The following is a 19,361-nucleotide window of genomic DNA, read 5'->3' as shown; positions in this document are numbered from 1 at the left end:
TCACCCGGCCCGACTCGGAAACTTCTGACCATGTCACCTCTCCGCTTAAAACCCGTAAATGAGGCCACACGCACAGCAGCTGAGGTCCTGGGTCTGGAAGCTGGGCTGCATGATCTCAAGTCCGGATTCTCCCATCACCACCTGGGCGACCCTGAGCAAGTGACTTAACTTCCCCGAGCCTTGGTTTCCTCAGCTGTAAAATGGGGGTAATAACAGCATGTGTCTCTTCAGAGTTGCTTGAAGGACAGACTGAGGTTAACATTGGTTTTACAACAATATCTGGCACCGGTAAGTATGCTTTAAGTCCCTGCTGAATCAAAGAATGGCTCCCCGCCACCTACCACTTTAATCCGAGCTCCTTAAGGGGTCTAAAAATGTCTTCACTATCTGCTCCGCTGACCATTCTGGTCTCGTCCCTCATACCCCTGCCAGCAGGCATGCTGAGCCACGGGCAGACCCTGAGGTACCAGGGTCCCCATCTCTCTCTCTCTCCCCCCACTCCCGCCTTTATTTGGTGTTTCCTTCTGCCGGGAAGCTCTTCCCCCAGCTCTTGGCTTCACTGTCCATCACCCTGCTAAACCCCGCCCACACTGGGGTCTGGGGCGCCTCCCTGTCCCCCTCGGGCTCCCCGCTTTTCACCTCCCTCAGGGCACTTCCTAAGCTATATCCTAACTGCTTGTTTTCCACTGGCCAAAAAATCCCAGTGTCTTCTTAGCATGTCGCACGGTGCTTATTCCCTGGTATGTACGCAATAAATATTTGATGAAAGAGCAAACGTCCAAGCTGTGTGACAAATTAGTCATCAGCCATATTTCCAACTCCCCAATTATGTCAGATATAATCCCTGTTTGGACTCAGCTCAGGAAGGTTTTTCTCTTACCTCTTCCAAGGATGTTCAAATCCCAGATGGACAGAGGGTGGGAAGGGAACAAGCCGAGCCTGGTTCCCCAGGAGTGGCCACAAAGAACGGACCTTCAAAACTGCAATGTCCCAAAGAGCACGGGGCCCTGACACTGAGGGACACTGAGGGAAGGACCCCTGCAGCCCTGGGTGGGATCAGAGACCACGGACTCACTGGACGGCCTTCTTGCCTCCCTGGGCTTCAGTTTCCTCACCTATAAAATGAGGGGCTTGACTGTTATGCTCACTAGATACTTCCAACTCTAAAAATACTTGGGTCTATTCGAACATTGACCATGATTTGATTCAAGCCATGGCACTTGTCCACGCCAAACATCTTCAGTGGCTCCCCACTGACTTTAGAATCAAGAATCTACACTCCACAGGCCAGCAGGACTGTGCTCCTGTCTCCCTCCCAGCTTCTCCTTCAGGGGGACGCATGCCTTTACCCGTGAAACAGCTCTACTGCCCGTTCCTCCTTCAGCTGGTTATTCTTTTGCCCGAAGTGTCTTCCCTCCTCTCTGCAAACCTGCCCTCCTCCCCGTCTCCAAGAACCAACTCACGTCTCAGCTCCTCCATGCAGTTTCCCAGCTCTCCCACCCCCCGGGGCCTTGACCTTCCTTGGACTGCCTCCGTGTCGTCTGTACACATGGCATCTTGCCACCTTACCTATGGTCTCAGACCTTGCCTCCGTTGATCCCTACATATTAGTGTGCTCTCCTCATTAGGAACGTGGGCTTCTCAAGAAAGAGACCCCATGCTCCTTTTTTTCCACACTCCCCTCTCACCCTGCCTCACACGCTGTTTGCCAAAGAATAGTGTTTAGTGACCACTGACTAAGGGTGACTCTGACTGAATCCCACCCCTTCTGAGTGTTCATGGGGCCGGAGCTCCCTCCCTCCTTCCCGTCCCTCTTCTCCGGCACATGCTTTCCACCGTGTGCAATAATCAGCATCATGAGCACACACCCCACCATCCACTGGGCCCCCACAGCCCTCGTTGCATTTCCCGTGCCACCCCTCCGCAGTGGGGAGCCCCCATCCCAGCACCCCATTCCCTGACGCCTCCGCGTCTACGTCCCTTCGCAGACCGCCACCGGACTTCCACGGACAGAGTGGTACAGAGAAGCATCCCCAACAGACAAGAGTGGCAGGAGCCAGGCAAAGTGGCGGGCAAGGGCCACGACAGGAGAACGGGCAGAAAGACAGACCCCAAACATCAAAGCGAATGGTTGGTCGAGAGAACAGGCCGCAGGTATGAACCTGTCTCTCCCTCTCGGGGTGTCATTTCAAGCTCGGTGTTCTCCTAGTGTCAGGATAAGGTCAAGTGTGGCAAGAAACACTGAGAGCCACACTTCCTTTCCCCCAAACCCTCGACGGTGCCATAGATGGTGCCAGATAGAGATGTCTTGGAGCCAAACTCAGTCTAACGATCTCGAGCAGTGCCCCGCAGGTGGCACCCCCCGTGAAGGAATCGTGCTGTTACTGTGGAAGTTGGTGTTTGTGAACTTAAAAGGCATTTCCCCATAGAATTATTTTTATAAAAGGTGTCTAGGTCGCAAAACCACCTGCAAAACCTTATTTCCACCCAAACCGCAGCTGAAATAGTGCACATCTGCAAAAAGAAAACTCACTATTGGGGGTGTGGGGGTGACGGGGGTGATATAAGGAATGAATACAAGAACATGATTTTAAATGATGAGTAACAGGAGATTTGAGAGCTCCTTGAGGGCACGAACGTCCCTTCTTCAATTATTTTTCTGCCTCCCAGGTCATAGCTCACTACCCATCACTAAATGCTTTTGCTCACTGCATTCCAGAGCTTGAGACGGAAGCAGGTGCCATTACAGGTGGAGGTGGGGGACCTGAAAACGAGTGGATGCTCTGAAACGACCTCCAGCACTTTCGATCCGGCCGCCCCCGTTGTCTAAATAATATCAGCTCCGATGTAGAATGTTCCTTTCCTTTACACAGATACATGGTGGAAATAGTCATGCACTTATTAAAGATAATAAGAATGCTTTTGGTTGTCTTTTGTCCACAAATGGACTAAATAAAAGAGAAAACAAAGGAGACAAAAAAAAAAAAAAGAGGAGGAGGAGGAGGAGAAAGAGAGATGGAGGGAGCTTTTCCTAAGGTATCTGGCAAAAGTGGGAAAAGAAAAGGAATATTATGAAGCTAGAAGAAGAAAGACAGCAAAAGGAGGGAATAAGAGAAGGGAGGGGAGAAGAGAGAAAAATCAAGACGAGGCGGGAAAAGGAGCGGGCCCCACACTGCCTGCTGTCCTTCCTGGTGAGGAGAGAAAGGCGTGGCCAGGCGGCTTCAGCGGACACTGAGCCGCCAGCTCTCGGGCTGCACCTGACCAGGGCGGCTCACACATGCCTGTGTGGCTGGACCCGAGGCCTGGCTTACATTGTGCCACTTTCAGGAGCTTCTTTATTTGAAAAGCAAAAATTGTGTTTAATGAACTTAGAGAAGACCAAGTTCGAGTCTAAGGATCTTCTCTTGGCATTCTGCAAAGGTGAAGGTGAGCCGTCCGCCGCCCCTTGCTTTTCCACCTGCAGGATGGGAGGAGAGAGCAGACTCTGAAGCTGGGCCAGGCTTCCCCATCCAGCTCCTACCCGCCCTTGCTCCGTGACCTTGGGGAAGTTACTTAATGCTCACCGGCCTCACTTGTCCCATTTATAATATGGAAAAGGTAACACCTTGCTCAAGGATGGGAGGATGGTGAGAAACACGACATGTAAAAGGTCAGGCACAGTCCCGAGCAGCTGGTGCACACTCAAACATGGGAGCCATCATTTTGTTAATATCATAGGACTGCTAAGAACATTACAAGACCACCAAGGTTACAGTGAGGGACTAACTGACCTCAAACCAGCCTTCCACTGTGGCCCACAAAGAGACACACTGCACGTCACCAACCAGGACCACACATCCACAGCACAGCCCAGGGCGGCAGGGCTGTCCTCCCAGCTCCTGGGGAAGATATGCATTCAGCAAGGGGAGCCAGGGGACACTTGCGCACTGGCCAAAGGTCCAGCAAGCAACCCACTTCCGATTCTGTGAGTCTCCCTAGGAGAAAGCACACCCCACCCACACTGCAGAAGCCAGGGAACCGTGTCACCCAGCATTATGACCGTGAAGCACCTGTGCTCCTGCCTCAGGCCCCAGCAGCCCACCTGGTCCCCACCTGGTCCCCACCTGCCTGTCAAGCCCGCCTCTCCAGCTCACCAGTGAGCAGCAAGCCGGAGTCTGTTTCTGTTATTCACCCCGAAAGGAGTCCTGGCTGGCACAGTCACTGGTTTCCATAGTTACTCAGTCTACTTCTTGCCGAGTCATGACCTTTGTCACTTCATCAGGTCACTTCCCTCCTCAGAAGCTGCAGAGCCCCTTGAATATCCACCACCCCACCGTAAGCAGAGAGGCTCTGTCCCCAGCCCCAAACCCAGGGCCACCAGCCCCCCCCCCCAAACCTTGGCTCAATGCCTGCACCATTGCCCCCACCAGACAGCCTTTCTGTTCTTGATGAGCTCTGGTTACAACAAAATAACATCTGGCTGCTTGAAATTTGTAACTCCTCACTCATCAACTTTTTAAAGAGCACCTACTTTGCCATAGAATTGAAACAAAAGAGAGTTCCTGCTTTTAGGGTTGTATCTTCATGTGGTGATAATAAAAAAACAAGAATAGAAAACAGTAACTGGGAACGGAGGCAGCCACGCTTCTGGGCTCTTTGCAGAAAGGTATCCACTGAAGAGACTGTACCCCAAGAAGCAGATACAGTTATTGTCCCCCGTTTCACAGATGAGGAGATGGAGGTCAGAGAAGTCAACTGGTTGCATGCTTAGAAAGAAACAGGACCAGGATTCGAACCAGGGCAGTCCGACTCTACAGCCCAGCATCACACACCAAGTCATCCTGCTTCTAGAAACTGCCCGGAAACACATAAATATCATGGTGCCGTTGCTAATATGCAGCATGAAGAAAAACTCGATATGGAGAAGAGGGAGTTTAAAGAATGAGTTCTGGCCTTTGATGCCACCCAGATCTAGTCAGTCCCGCTTTTGTATGAAATCTCTTTCAAGCCTTAAAATGATCTCGCGCGTCCCCCTTACTCTCCTCTCCTCTTCCTGAAAACACCCCCTTTTTTGTGTTTTGCTTGCTGGAGGCCTGCTCTGACCACACTGCTGACTCACTGTCAGCCTTACAGGTGGCAAGTCTGCAGTGGGCCCAGTCCCAGGTGGGCTGGCCCGGGGTCCTCGGGCAAACGTCCTCACACGTAAACCAGGCCCTGCACGTCTCTGCGTTCTCATGATGCCTTTATCGGCTGTCCCTTCTTACTCCTTATCTTTCCCCAGGAACCATTCTTGTTCCATATTTCAACAACTGCTTTTTTTAAATCTATGAAGTTTCCACTTCATCACGTTAGTCTCAGCCGATTATCTCAGGCCACTAAAATTATTTTCAAACCCTGGTCTTATCATCGTTACTAGGGTCCTCTAAGCGTTGTCTCACCCGCTAGATTCTAAAAGGGTTTCTTTCTTCAATCAAGTCATGGTTACAATTCTTGAACAGGACAAAGGACAGAGGCCTCTTCCTCCACCAGACTCCGTCCCACAGGCTGAGGAAGGGTACTGTTTGTTCCAACAGGTCTCCGTACATCTGACAACAGTGTCCAAATATTATATATACTCTTCTCCACTGAGATAGTCCAGAACACACTTTCCTAAATTGCCAGGCAGAAAGGGTAATATACTATTTCCCTGAGCTTGCAAATTAATTGCTCTGTGTTTAAAAAAGTCGAATGATGCCCACTTCCTGTATTTTCTTCCTGTAGGAAGCGATCCATTTCAAAATATTCAGAATCTCTAAGAAATGGGATTTTGAATGTGATCTGTGTCAATAGCTTGCTTCTCTGCCTGCAGCTCTCTGTGATGTCTCAGCGTTTTCTGCAGAAGCTCTAAAGTCAAGCCTAAATATTTCTTCAGCAAAGCCTGTCACTGCCTCGCCCAAGTGGAAAGGGCCTCACTCTTTATACTTCTCTATTCTCCCTTCTGGAGAAAAGGAAACTTGCGTCAGACCCTTTTGGAAACACACTGGGGGAAAATGAGCATGAATAAATACAATAAAAGAATCACAAGAGAAGATTCGTTTTTTCAATCTTGAATCAGCTTCTGTACAGAGTGAGGATTTCTGGATCCAAACAAGATTTCAAAAACCTTTTCTATCATGCTGAGCAGTTTTTGGAAGCCCGCCCTGCCTAAGACCTGTCCTTTCCCTACCATGCTTTCTCCTAGGGGCTGAGGATAAGATTCTTTCCTTGTCGTTCAAAGCTCCTCTTGTAGGCAGCACCCAGAGTGGGGGTGCCACTGGGGGAAGCTCGCACAGCAGGTGCCAGACCTGACTTCTGCCCGACTTGGTGCTGGTCTATTTTGAGTCACTCTGCAACCACGTTACCCTCAAATCCTCCACCATCTCACCCACCTTTCATATATATGGTCTGTCTTCAAGGAACTTGTTGGAGGTGTTAAAGCAAAGGGATGATATGAATCTGAGTCCATGGCTGAACATTTCCCCTCAACTTAAGGGTGAAAAAACAAGATGCATATTGTGGTGAAGGAAATAAAAGACAGTATAGTTACCTGATTAAGAGACCCCTGCCATTATGTAAACACAGCCTGAGAGCAGGTGACCTAAGGGGAGTATATCCTGCTTTCTCCCCGCCATTTCAGAGTTTTGTGGGAAATGAAATGCTGCCTTTGGGGAAAAAACAATAAAAATAAAAAAAGATAATGCTTGTGGGCATATGGAAAAATTAGTGTATTCATTTGTTGCTTGTCACCAGATAAATTGGTACAATCATTTTGGATGGTTACTGCAAAGCAAGGGTAACAAATTCACAACTTTGGGCCAATTCTTCCCTTTCCAAGGACGTTAACCCTGAAGAAACAATGAGAAGAAAAAAATATACAGGGGCAGAAAACTGTTCACTGCAGCATAAATTGACAGCTTTGCACAGTCCCACGCATATATTATGCCTTCAAAAATATCTGCTAAAAGCTAAGTCCAATGGTCTCATAATGGTGTAATCGTTTTTGGTACATGAACAAGATGGGATATTACACAGAAATTAAAATTATAATAGAAAGTCTACAAAAATATGGGGGAAATTGCACAGTATAGAATTAAATAAATATACTACAGTGCAAAATAATGTTTGGATTGATTGCTATTCAGCAGATATGTGTCCACGCAAGGAAGATAATATGTTAAATAAAAATAATGATGCCAAGTGAGAGGATGGAAAACAATTTTTATGATTTTATTAAATCTTCTCTAGTGCTGTTGTATTTTCTTGGCCACTTCAGGAGTGGCTTTCTACAGACAGAAAAATATACTGCCTGTCAAGGCAAGAAACTACAAAGATCTTTGGGATTCAATGTAAGCCATCATCTTGAAAGCCATGTTAGACCACTTGGAGAATTAAACTGTCAGGGGAGTTTATGGCCTTGGCCCCAGTGGGGGACATGGAGCATCACTTAGAGCTACGTAACTTCCCAAACTAGAGTCCTTCTTGAAACTTAAAGCGACTTGACTTGTCTCTCCATAAAACTGCATCCGGAGTATCTCCTTTGCCCCTGGATTCTCATCCTGTTTCTGAAAATCCAAGCCCTCTCTTCTAACCCCCTACCTTCCTGAGCTAGTTCTCCATGTGCTTAGCAGGACTCTTCTTCCCTTCCAGAAGGTCACAGAAAGGAGTGGTTCCTGTCTGACACATCACTGAGAGGGAGCAACCCGCCAGGCAGGAGGGACTGAGATCACATACCTCTTGGGCGAATCCGCCGTGGCTCTCAGATGCTTTTTCCCGTGAACTGGGCTGCACGCACAGTACACACCCCTTCCGCCGGCTTTGGGGCTGGGCCCATCATACACCACCTGCATGGCCTCCGGGGAGGGGGGAGCCCCTCCAACCCCACCCCCAAATCGCCCTGAGGCAGCAGCTGCAAACTGGCCAGAGCCAGACTGCGCGGGGAGCTGATGCACGATGGGACCTGAGGCTTTTCCAGAGCCAGGGCTCCAGGTGTCCCTCGTGTGAGGATACACCTGCGGGCCCACCAGGCCCTCCCCCGCAAGGCCGCTGAATATCCTCTAGACCAACCCGTAGGGGAAATAAGCGCCACGGGGTAGGTCAGGGATTGCAATCTGGAGATGCCAAGTTCACCCCAGAGACGGCGCCATGGCCTGGCCTCTCCAGACCCCGGCCAGCTCCTTCCAGGCCCCTGACGACACGGAAGTTTGCTGCCCACGCAGTGCAGTACTCACCCTTCCCGCAGGTCCCTGAGCTGCAGCCGGGGACCCCAAAGCCTCCAGTCTCCAGCACGGAGGGAGCCAGGCCCGCAAGTGGCCCGACGCGGCAGCCACCACCGTGCGTCTCCACGCGGCCATGCCACCGGACGGGCTCTGAGGCGCCCATAGCGGAGGACACGCTGGCCAGGCGCCCGGCGGGCCCGGCAGTCGGTTCTGTCCCGCTCTGCTGTGGGCACAGGTGCCTTGGGTAGTTCAGGGCTGAGCGTCAGGCAGCTGCCCGGTCCCGCAAGAGCCACTCCTGTGGCCCAGCCGGCAGCACCTGTGACCCAGCCGGCCAGACCCTCGTACAGGGAACTGCGCCCCCGTGCACGCGCCGACGCACCGCCCGCGTCCCGGGCACCTGGGCCTCCAGGTGTGGAGCTGGCGCGGATCCGCACAACCTGTGCGGCGGGGAGGGCGGGGGGGGGGGGGGGGGGGGGGGGGGGGGCGGGGCCTGCCCCGTGGAGGAGCCCAGGTCCCTCAAGCTGCTCACAGGCCGCAGCTGCGAATGGGCCACAGTCAGTCCCCATTTGGACTTTATATATCACTGGACCTGGGGCTTCTCCAGCAACCAGGGCCCCAAGTGCCTGTCATGGGGGATCCTCAGGCCAGCCGGCCCGGCATCCCCCTGGCACGGCCATGGAGGTCCCTCAAGCCCCGCCTTCAGTGAGAATATGTGCCTTTGGGTAGGTTAGGGGCTCGGAATGAAGCAGATCCTTTGTTCCCCCAAGAGTCCCAAACTCTGACCAAAACGCTCATGACCCCTTGGGGAGGTTCAGATCCTGGCTACCCTAAACCACGCTGAACCCCCTGGCACAGCACACATCCCGTCAGCCTGCCTTGCGCAGCCGGGGCCGTCCAGGCCGCCACAGCTCGAGCCAGGCCGTCCAACTACCTGCGTAGCGCCCCTCCCGGCCCCGCCCCCCACCACAGGTGCATGCCCTCTGGCAGGAATAAATCTGGGACGCAGCACATAGAGAAAACGCAAATGATGAGCAAAGCTAGCATAAATCCAGTAATTTACCAGGCCGCCCTTTAGATTGTCAGCAGAGAAATTAATTTCAGTGAGGTACTGTGTGAACATAGAATTGTAGCCTTTGATTGTAGGGGATTCATCAGCTGACTCTCACTCATCAATTAAGGAAAGCTTTCTGAAGCAGGAGGGATTTCAGGCAATGCATAAATATTAGCAAGAGAAGCCTCAAATGCACTTGTGTGGGATACGTGATCCACGGACCTGTGACGGCAAGTGGATTTATGTCACCCCTTCACCCAGGCTCCTAAGACACAGGGCACATGGCCGTGTCCCTGTCTCATTGAAGCCACAGGGAGAACTTGAAAAGTGAAGAAATCAACATAGCCCCATAGATGGCAAATCTGTGTTTCTTATTCTCTGTAAACATACAGCTCTCAACTGCCCTCGAAATTCAGGGCTGCTTAGGATGATGGAGAAAGAGAAAAAGAAGAGGTGTCTGACGGGGCCGTCCCCCACCCTCCCACCTTCACCCCGTGCTCTGATTCTGGCTTCCTCTCCACAACTTCTCTCGTCTCCTTGCCATCTCCACAACCACCGACGTAGTAGCTTCCAAGCAGGCTGAAAAGCTCATCTTCAGCAAGAAGATCGCTTTTGCAAGTGTAACAGCTTCAGCTGAACACAGGCTGGCATTTTAAAGGACTTTGACAGCACTCTGAAAAAGAAAATCCTATTGAAGTAGCAATGTTTTGTGGGCGGGAGTGGGGAGCAGGGTGGTGGGGGTGGGCTGACTAAATCCTAAGAACCAGTTGGTCTTTGGGAGACAGGACTCAAATGTTCAGGACCGCGGAGAGTGCTCGTGTTTTCACCGCCTCTTTGTCCCCCACTTGTCCTTTACGTGCTTCTGGGATGCAGCTTGCAAGACGGCTGTCATGCAGTGGGTCCAGTCATCTACTCTCTGAAGTCTCTGCCTTAGAAGCAGATGGATTCTTCCTCCCGAGCTCATCCTTGTCGATTAGAAAGCCCCCAGCTGAGACCCACACGCTTTTTTTTTATCTACAAGACGCTCGTTTAATACTGCAGGGCCTACAGGCAGTAAAGCAGGACTGCCTCCTCTAGAGCCAGCTGCCAAGCTGCCAGGAGAAAGGGCCTCAGAACCACAAGCTCTGGCTCCGAGCACTCCTCCATCGCTAAGTATCAGCTCCGAAGTATCAAGACCGCATGCATTGTGTTCTCAGCGGTTTCATAAAGGATGGCTTGCTTTAGGGGTTTTTTTGTTTTTTTGCTTGCTTGTCCTATTTAGAAGGCAGCTTTCGGCCTGATGACGTCCCAGTTATCGCTATGGCTCCCCTTGGAGCTGCCAGCCTTGCATGGGTAGCTGTTTCTCTAAAAGGAAAATCTGCAACATCACTTTTTTTTCTTTTTCTTTTTTTTTAAGTTCTGCGTCAGAAGACGGCCAGGGCGCAGCGGGGACGAGGGGCTTTGCTGCCACCTAGTGTCGGGCCTCGAGGTAGGTGCGGTAAAGAGGCCGGGACGCTAGCAGGCAGGGATCTTCAGACATCCCAGTCGGTGGTCCATAGGCTGCGGGCCCAATCCTGGGTCGCAGTTGGCTCTGAATCCTTCAGCTGCAAGGCTCTGATGCAAGGTGGCCGACCACACTGACAGACGGAAAAGCCGAGGCTGGCGCCTGCTCCTTTCCAATGATTTCTTTCTCCCTCCTGAATCCCATTCGGGGGCTTCGCCCATATCCTCCCCTGGTGAAAAACTGGAGAGGAAGGAGGAGGCAGGAAAACATAAGCACTGTAATTTTCTCTGGGCTCCTCAGTCCCCCGCAGAGAGCTCTGAACACTAGCGCCAGGACAGCTGAGGGGGAGAAAGCGATCTGAAATCCACACTGAATTCTCCAGCAGATGTGAGTCGTCCCCAAGGTCTGTGCATCTTCCATGAGGAAGGGCTCAGAGCACCCTGTGAAGCAACTACAAACACGCTCAAGGCAAAAAGCTAACGCTAATTTCACTGAAATTACCTTTTTTAAAGGACTTTCAGGGTTCCTATGGGATAGATTGGAGGGAGGGGAGATGGAAATTGTGTTTCCTTTTGTATTTGGATAGAAATAAGAACGGAAGCACCACCTTGAGCGGGCACAGAACCAGGGAGAGACTTTTCTATCCTGCTCACTTGTAAGTGCATTGCATTGAAATATTTATGCTCGCTGCCTTGCAAATACATGGAACCAGATAAATGCTAAACTCATAACATTATTTATTCATCTAGATAGATGGCCCTCGGTGTCCCCAGGAATCCCAGGGAGTCTGTCAACAACAAATAACTTTTTAAAAATACACAGCAAGATAAAATAATGAAGTCAGCAGGAATGAATGGATGCTTAAAAAGGACAGAAGCATGAGATCAAAACGGGGGGGAGTTCAATTCAGAAGCAGTCGCTGAGCCTCTCCATGTGTCACATGTATTTGTGTCAGTTGCTAGAAAAACAGAAATGAAAGTGACACAGCCACTGTTCTTGGGGAGGTTCATCCAGTGAGGAAGAAAGATGCCTCAAAAAATAAAACTGAGGCAATGATAGAAACCGCAACCTACGAAACGCTGCAGTGTCAACGTCGGAGGACCTTGGAAAGTCTACCAACTGACACAGGAAGAATTACATAGAAGGTTATCCATCTTCTCCTGGGCTCCGGGTGGGAGAAAAATTCTCCCTTGATAGTTCAAAACTTTGAACTAGGACTTTGGATTTAGCGTTGGTTCAAAATCTGGGGACAAGAAAATCCTAAGTTGAGACATTAATATTAAAGTTGGTCCCGGACTGCTATGGCAGGCTTTTTTTTTTTTTTTCAAAAACGGCCACAAAAACCTTGCCCATACCACATGCTCTTCGCACAATGTGACGTTGGCACACTTACTATCAAAAGGTAAAGTCGGCATCCCCTCCCCCTTGAATCTGGCTGATCTGTGACAATGACAGGAGTCACGCTGTATGACTTCCAAGCCTGCGTCATAAAAGGCAAGATGGCTTTTTTTAATACTTTTTTTAGAGCAGTTTTAGGCTCATGGCAAAACTGAGAAGACAGTGCAGAGATTTCTCTTATGCTCCCTGCCCTCACACATGCACAGCCTCCCCCATTATCAGGGTCCCCCACCGGACGGGTGCATTTGTTACAGCCGAACCTACACGTCCATCTTTATCACCCAGAGTCCACAGTTTGACCTTAGGGCTCGCTTAGTGTCATACATTCTATCGGTTTGTACAAAAGTATAATGACGTATATCTATCATTAGAGTATCATACCGTAGTTTTGCTGCCCTAAAAAAATTCTTTGGGCCCCACCTCTTTATCCTTCTCTCCCCACCACAATCCCTGGCAACCACTGCCCTTTTAAGTGCCACACAGCTTTTTCCTGGTTCTCTTCAGGATGTTCATTCTGAGAACCCAGCCAGCCATGCCATGAACCAAGCAGCCGCAAAAGACGCCACATACAGGCATTCCAGCCAACTAGTCCAGCTGAGGTCCCAGCCCACAGCCAGAGTCCACCACCACACACGTGACTACGAAGCCTTCAGGGGATTCCGCACCCACTTTGGTCCTTCTCAGCTGAGGCCCCAGGTGTCCTGGAGGCCAAGCCCATCCCAACAATGCCCTTTGTGAATTCCTGTCCAATAGACTCCACGAGCATTTCACAGGGTGGTGGTTTTGTGCACTATGCTTGAGATTCTTAATTATGCAGCAGTAGTAACCAGAGCAGCTGGTGAGAAGCCAAAGGTACAAATGTGAACCTTCTTGAACGACACTCCCATGACTCACACCAACCAAATGTACCAATACACAAGGATGAACTCTCTCATGGGTGCTAGTCCGCCGACTCGGTAAACTGGAGAATTAGACCCAAGAACTTGAGCTAATAATAATCAGGAAAGGCAATGTAAAATAAGCATATTTTAAATGATTTAATTTTTTAATAAAAAGCCATGGTAAAAATTAGGAATAAATGTAGCTGCTACGAATAAGACAAAACCCAAAATAACGGACTTAAACGAGACAGAAGATGATTTTTTTTCTTTGTAAACAAAGCCCAAAAGAAAGAGGTTTAGGGCTGATGTGGTGCTTCAAAGAGGATGGTGAATTCAGACTCCTGTCTTGTTCTTCCATCTCATGGCTTCCACCTCATGGCTCTAGACAGCTGCTTATGCTCCATGTATCACATCTGCATTCCAGCCAACAAGTAAAAGGAAGGCTAAGATGTTCTCACCTGCCTCCCTTTAAGAACACTTCCTGGAAGTCATACATGACAGTTTGCTCACACCCTGTACTGGGTTGAATAGCATCGTCCCCCAAAATTCATGTCCACCCAGAATGTGACCTGATTTGGAAACAGGGCCTCTCTAGATGCCATTTGTTAAACTGAGATCGTACTGGATTAGCGTGACCTCAAGACGAAGAGAAAACAGACACACAGACCGACCCAGAGAGAGAACACACTGTGATGACGGAAGCAGAGTGGAGTGACACATCCACAAGCCAAGGAATGCCAGCAATTGCTAGTTCCCATCACAAGCTAGCAAGAGGCCAGGAAGGGTCCCCCTAGAACCTTCCGAGAGAGCAGAGCCCTGCCCACACCTTGATTTCAGGCTGCTAGGCTCCACAACGGTGAAAGAACACATTTTGGGTGTTTTAAGCCACCTACTTTGTGGTACTTTGCTACAGCACTCCCAGGAAACTAACTCCACATCCCTTTTAGTCACACGGGCACACACGGATGCGAGAGGCTGCCAAAAAGGACATAGTTGTATTAACTGCCTGCATTTTTTTTAAGCTACATACTCTGATCACCTCTTCCTACGGTGATTTTTGTAATGTTATTTTCTGTAGAACAATAACTCAGTCTTTTCTCTAACATAACTGATCAAACTTTGGTGTCATGGGGTTTTTCTTGGGGGGGCGGGGGTACTAATAGTGCAGGGCAGTTTATTTCACCTTCACAACTAGCTATTGGTCATTTGCTGTGAATTTCTCTAATTGTTAAATTTTGGAAAACTTACATCAAGTTTCCTTGACATCTGAGCCATTACACATGTATCTGCTGTTTATAGTATTGCTACAGGTTTGTGCTTTACAAACCCAGGAATTCTAATACAGCCCATTTTACAGAAGCCCCATCAAAAGGGAAAGCGTGTGCTGCGTTTGTGGTTGTATTTGCTGCTTTACTCAGTTTATTTCTGGCAGGAGACAATTTCCATTTTGACAAGGTGTCAGCGATCTCTGAGGTCTCCGCTTCCAGGCCTGTGTGCCTCATGAGTGGATAAAATTTCTGCACAGCAGCTTCTGGGCGTGTACGTTTCGATCTTGTTCCTCTTCCGTTACCCAGCTCTCCTGGTGCCAGGTGCCACAGGACATGATTGTATCCCAGTGCAGTCTCTGCCACCACGTTTTCATGTCATGCGCGGTAGAATGTCCCCAGATGCCATTTCTGCAATGGGAGGACGGGGCAGCAATAAGATGGGCATGACTGAGAGTCCCATAAATATACTATTTCACTAAATCCAAACGAAATGTATTTTCAACTCAATTTCCCTTTAGTCAGATTCCAAAAATGCCCAACACCACTCAACACAAAAACGAGTGTTACAGAAGGGGAGTGGGAGTGGAAAGAAAAATTGGTCTTCACCAAACTGTGTTAAAATAGCTTACATTTACAAATTTTACAAAAATAGACAATCATAAGAACATATTGCAGCTCCCTCTCCCAGGTTACTGAAAGGGGCCTGGACAAGCAGGGAACCCTAAAGCTAAGTTTCATAAGCTTTACCGTAGACCCACCCTTTACCCACAAAGAAACCTGTAAAAGAACCTGTAAAGCCTAGAACCTGTAAAGAAAGACAAATTACTCATAAGAATTAAGTGCACAGAAATAAAGAGGTTTTTCATAGAGAGCCCACATGGCCAAATACTAAGAAAAGATATTCTACTTCAGCAAAGATGAAAATTAAAACCGCCAGATAACATTTTGTATCATTCAAATTGAAAAATATTAATAGCTCAGTAATACAGGATGCTAGCAAGATTGAAAACACATATTCCTACTGGGATTGTAAAACGATAAACCAATTCAAAGGACAATTTCATAATATTCACCAAAGCTGAGCTGCAGATGTCCTCACACACGCTCACGAGAGACATGGCCGCGCTTTTTATAACAGAAAACAAGTGGAAGTTAACTAACTGTCCTAAGTAGGTGAGTGACATAGAAACTAAGGTTTATTCATAAGATGGAAAACTATCTAATACGTGACGATAGAACAAATAAAATGAATAAACTGTAGTTAGGTTTGTAAACATACATATATTTTAAAACATTGTGGAGTTTAAAAACAAGTTTCAATGTGACTTGTAGAGATTGATATCACATACCTATAATTTACGATACACAAAACACAGGGGCACTTCCAGAATCTTCTCTCCTTTCGCCAGTGGAACCTTCATTCCAGGGTTCCCCTTTTTGACTCCAAACTCACAAAGCTTACAGTTGTCTTCGGAGACACAAAAGATTAGCCTGTATTTCAAAAGATATTCCGATTCGGCCTTCCTTCGGGAAGCAGACAGGTACCTGAGGGGTTTTTCCTCCGTGAAGGTAAGAGGACACCGGGCTATTTAGTGTGGTTGACATTTCTGGCTCAATGAAGGTTCTGGCAGTTGGGATTGAGAGAAGAAGGTGGTCGAGTTGAATCAAAAGGTACTTCCTGAGGTAACATATACCTGAGGTTAGTCAGATGTGGCAGATGAAAGAGATTCTCCGATAACTCATGAGTTTCTGGTGTTTAGTACCTGAGTGAAGGGTGACGTTCACCTAAACAGGGAATGTAGAAAGAGAAGCAGTTATTAACTTGAGTTTCCATGTGTTGGCACGAAGGCACCCACAGGACACGGAAGTGGAAATATCCTGACAGCAGGACAAATGTCCTGGATGGGCCTGGAACCAAAAGAAGAGGTCTGTGCTGGAGAAATTTTGCATCATCCACACATACTCGTACTTTGAAAGTTGAAGCCATGGGCGGACCCATCGCTCCATAAACATGGCCTTACCTGTGGGGGTGACAGATCCGATTGGCAACCTGGTGAAAGCTATGGATCCCTTCCTCTTACCCCAACCCTCCACCCCACCCCGCAATGTACAGACGCATACATTTCTGTGTACACCAAAGCCCCTGCTTAGAGTTGCTGATACCCCAGGTCTCTGTGCAACGCTGGGGACCTTCAGGGAAGTGCCCCACCGGCTCTGACCGCACCGGCAGCGACCTCTTCGGGACTCGCAGGGAACCAGCCCCACGTGGCTCTGGGGCAGGAGAGCAGGGCATTGGAGGAGGCTATGCTCATTCTACTGTCCCTCCCTGGGTAAACCCCCAACAGGGTCCCATGTCCTCAATGACCATCTACTAATTGATCCTGGGCGATTTCATTAGCACAAGGCAAGAGGCCCCTGTTGAAACTCCTGGGGTTTGAGCTGGTGACAAATCCTAGTCTATACTCGGGAGTGCTGTCAGCCCGTGTGACTTACCAGCTCCGATCCTCGATCCATCTGTGGAACCTCACCAGCTCTGGGCCACGCGCCAAGCCTGGAGTGTCTGCAACAAGCCTGAGAAGAAAATCTTAAGACTGAATGCAGCGTTTCTGGATCTCAGACCCTATCAAGCCCTTGGCGGGGAGACACTCGATAGAGCTGGGCAGACGTATAGGTTTGTCTGTCAGGAAACGGGCAGTTGCTTTGACTGCATGCTACACTTCCAGCATCTCTCAGCAGCAGTTTCTTGCTGTAAATAATTGTGTTAAGCAACAGATCCACCGACAGGATGCCAGGGCAAGCAGAGAGGAGGCATTAAAGCCACAAAGCAGGGTCTCACACACCTCAGCCTTGCTGATCCTCTGCTCATCCTGCTCCTTTTCAGGAAGATGGTCACTCTCCACGTGGTCCAACGAGCATGCCCACTGGCAGCCCAGGAGCCTACGTCCCACGCTGAAGGCTGACCAACTCATCCTGGGCAAACCCATGGCGTCTTGTTCCAAACTGAAGATCCCACATCCCAGGAAACCCCTGAGTCCCAGGCAAGCCAGTGTGGTCACCTTCTGAGTTTGCCAGTCCTGTCTCCCAAGGACTCACTGACGTCTCTCCAGGACAAGAAGGTTTGGGGGCGAGTGGCAAACACCTACCAGGCTTCAAATATCTTTTATTGGAAGTTTTTGAATAACTGATCGTCTTCACTCTCCTCAGATTACCAACTCCCCACCCTTTCTCCCCAGTTCTAGGAGACGTCCACAGTGACAGGGAACCAGCAGTCTCCTGAAAGCACCCGGCTTAGGTGTGGTGAGCAGAGGTGTTCGGTGACAAGGCTGGCTCACCTGCCGAGGGGAGCGGTGGTGAGGCCATGTAGACCCCCATGAAAGCCCCATGAGGGGTGACACTTTCAAATAGAGCAGGCCTCAGGGAGAGTTAAAATCCCCACCATCCGGCTAAAGGAATTGTATTAACTCTTTCTATTCAGGTGGGGGTTACGTTTCTCTTAAATTTCCTGTGACAGGACTAACACCCTAAAAGTGGCACCGTTTTTGTTTATAATGGGCTGGGTAATGAAGATGCGTGAGCAGTAAAGAGTATGAAAGCCTCCCAAGTTTCTCAGATACATCAGAGACTCCGTCGTTTATTCAACGGACTCAAGTACTCAGGTGTGGTTTCTCCCAATGTGAAGTCAGCCGCAGACGGTCTGGAGAAAACCCCAGGACGTGTGTAGCTCTGGCTGCATGCTAACACCAAACAGAGACCCTCTCTGCAGAACCGGCCGGCACGCTCGCTGTGTGTTGGAACAAACATGGCAGTTTCCAAGCCGAGCATCCCGGAAGATGGATGACACATACCTCCCCCAACTCAGCTGACGCTTCTGTGTTCTCTCTGTAGAGGACCCCATTCACCTGAGCAACAGAAATGAAAAAACAGTGAAGGCCACTGGCTTGTCTGTGCTGGGCCTCTGGGCCTCGTCTTCCGTCTGCTCCAGGCTGGAGGAGGTGCAGGAAACGCGAGACTAAAGACAGGTCCTCCCAGGCCTAATTGCTTTGGCCAAGGATGCTGGACTAAGAGGCCTTTGCCTGACTTCCAACAGAACAAGAAACGGGGCACCTTCTATAATTTAGCCAAATACCATCTTGCACAGATGCTAATGTATTAATATCTTAATGGCATCTAATGGCATCACACAAGGTCTGGGGAACCAGAGTCCTGTCTCAGGGGTGCTGACTCAGCAGCTTTCAGAGAGCAGTCGAGTGAGTAGATTGTTCTGCCATCACTCACACCGATGAGGGACCCGGAGCTCTGGCCAGGCAGCGCTGAGTGCTTCCCGGGATACCATGCGGTCCGAGAGCCAGAGATCCAAGTCCACAAATGGAATGGCACAGAAAGGAGGAACCATACTTGAGTGCTTACGTTGGTTTAGAAAATGGAGTCTAAGATGTAGTCAAGAAACTTGGGAGCCTTTTATATGCTTTCCTGCTCGTGCATCTTCGTTACCCAGCTCCTAGCCGGTGGCGTTAACCACAGAGTGTTAGAGGACCCTTCCCTGTAGAAAGCAACAAGGATTCAACAGCACCATGTTTGCAGGTCGCAGACAAGGCTTGGCATGGGGTCTGCTGGAAGGGGCTCAGCTGGTAGAACAGTGGTGGGAGCGGCCGAGCCACTGCCAGGCTCCAAGTGGAACCTGATTCCCTCCATCACACCCGAGTGACCGCTCAGGTGGTGCAATGGGACGTCACGGCTGAGAAAACCACTCATTGCCCAGGTCTGGGAACCTCGCTTTCGGGGTTATCCGCACATCCAGCAGAGGGTAGGAGAGGCAAAGGAAACCCACTGAAACAGTGATTTTGCTCATCAGCTATGGCAATGACCTTGGCTGAGGCAGAGGTTGAAATTTTTATCTGAAATGAGGTTCTAGAGTATTTCTCATAGGTTCTATTTCTTTATTCCAGGCAAATCATTTGCAAACGTTGACTCTGGACCATTATCTGGAGCCCTTCTTTGAAATGCAGATCCCGGGACTCCAGCCCCAAAGAGTCTGATCTAATCGGTGTGCAGTGTGCCCAGCAATCT

This window comes from Rhinolophus ferrumequinum, chromosome 22 (assembly GCF_004115265.2).
Source record: "Rhinolophus ferrumequinum isolate MPI-CBG mRhiFer1 chromosome 22, mRhiFer1_v1.p, whole genome shotgun sequence".
In the NCBI taxonomy this organism is placed as follows: domain Eukaryota; kingdom Metazoa; phylum Chordata; class Mammalia; order Chiroptera; family Rhinolophidae; genus Rhinolophus; species Rhinolophus ferrumequinum.
This window is presented reverse-complemented; position numbering follows the sequence as displayed.